At 52.2% G+C, this 1,822-nt stretch overlaps 1 protein-coding gene across 1 annotated transcript in view; it reads right to left on the bottom strand.

Annotated features, from left to right (window-relative positions):
- CDK12 (cyclin-dependent kinase 12) overlaps positions 1 to 1,822 on the bottom strand; it is a 21,720-nt gene that overhangs the window by 18,290 nt on the left and 1,608 nt on the right. The gene's annotated exons all lie outside the window — the stretch shown is intronic.

Here is a 1,822-nt window from a genome sequence, read left to right as displayed (position 1 = left end):
CCTGCCCCTCTACAGGAGCCGACAGGAGAGACCATGCAGTTGCTCCCCGGCTGCTCCGGGGCAAAGGCAGCTGCCTCCACTGACGCACTCGCCGACAGCAGAAGCTTCAGCGGTTGGCAGGAAGGCTCAGCCGATCTGCTCCTTTGCGTGAGCTTCTGCACAGCCGCCAGCAGCGGGGCAACCCCACCTCGGGCTTCTGCAGAGACATTTGACCATGAACTTACACTGACCACCTCGCTGTAGGGGCTGCGAGCTCAGCGAAACACAATCAACACTGAGCTACAACTGAGGATCTGTCTAACGCACGGAAAACACACCAAAGCCCCTCCATCTTCACTTCTGAGGGTGTAATCCACAGGTTTTGTTCTGCTTGCCAAGAACGTACCACACAGTCAGTGATCTGCCCAGGAAAGAGAGGAGAGTAGGGGGTTATCACTGAAGTCAGAGATTCAGAGAATTTAGCACAAGCTGAGCGTAAGCAGTGAGAAACCTCTGGCGTCCCATTTGGTTTGGGGTCTAGCGTTCCATCAGCAAGTCAGACACCCTTAAAAAGTGTCTATGTGGGTGCGTAAGTGCAGGGGAGAAGCACAAAGGGCTCCCAAGTTGCTCCCATCATTAAGGTCAGGAAATGATAAACACTCTGTTTCTCGGGTCAGAAGCAACTGGCCGTTCCCAGTGGAGTCAGCGCAGAGTGACCCGGGGGAAAAACTCCTCGTACTCCACCTCGTCTCCACAGGATTTCCCCCTGGTCAGGGCTGAACACAGACACTGAGCAAGTGCCAGAACACGTCGGGTATCCCCAGCAGACATACTCCTTCTACCGCCATACTCCTACTCTTCCAAAAGCTTCGGCAAATAACGGGGAAGAACAGTGTCACCAGGACAAAAAGGACAGGGGGGAGGGAGAGAAAAGACTTCAAGGACAATCTCTCAGAACCACTCAGGTGTCCACAGAAAAACCAGGGCAGAGAGGAAGGAGCCTGAAGGAAATTTGCACTCTGCACAATCACAGCAGAGGAGATTTTACATGGCTGGGTGCTAAACCCAACACAGCTCTCTGAGCAAGGACCATGGCACCCGGGAAGGCAGTACGGCTGATGTGACGAGAAGAGCACTGGTGACAACGGCCAAATTCCAAAAGGCCCGAGTCCTTTGGGACCTGCCGATACAGAAACGCACTCCGAAGGCAGCCTCTTCGCCCGCAGCTCCCGTTCGGAGCAGGGGATGCAGCCCAGGGCATTTCTACAGCAATTACATTCCAGGTCACATCTTAATTGCCATGGAGCTGCAGCCAAAGCTCCCCAGCACCCAGGGTGACAACTGGCAACTCCCTCAACATAAACTGAAGCTAGAAAAGAAGAATCGACGTTATGTTAGGACGATTAATGAACATCTGAAATACCACACAGAACTACCTGAAAAATCACAGTTTCCTTCCGTGGCAAGGTTACCACTAAAGAAAAAAGAGAAAATCAGAGTTAAGCCAGAACAGAGCTCGTTCCTATTTGCCCTTCCAGAACGCCCTCATTTTGGACTGTAAGTAAGAAACTCTAGCACTGGGAAAAGAAAGTTTAGGCTGGAAAGACGGAGCTTATCTGTGGTCACCTCTAATTCAAGAGAAAAGACAAGTCAGTTCAGAAAGAGCAAAACACACTCAAAACAAGCCCCCTCCTGGATAGTGCGATTGAGCCACTGCACGGAGTAACGAGGTCAAGACTTCCAGAAATAGGTGAAAACGTGCTCCCTGGCTGCCCTTCTCATCAGGGAAGCGCATTAGACCCCACAGCAGGAGCCAAACGGCCCCGTCTCCCTTCAGAGCACA

The sequence above is a fragment of the Buceros rhinoceros genome, unplaced genomic scaffold, assembly GCF_000710305.1.
Source record: "Buceros rhinoceros silvestris isolate BGI_N320 unplaced genomic scaffold, ASM71030v1 scaffold20980, whole genome shotgun sequence".
Taxonomy (NCBI): Eukaryota; Metazoa; Chordata; class Aves; order Bucerotiformes; family Bucerotidae; genus Buceros; species Buceros rhinoceros.
The sequence above is the reverse complement of the archived record's forward strand: the minus strand, read 5'-3'. Positions and strand labels throughout refer to the sequence as shown.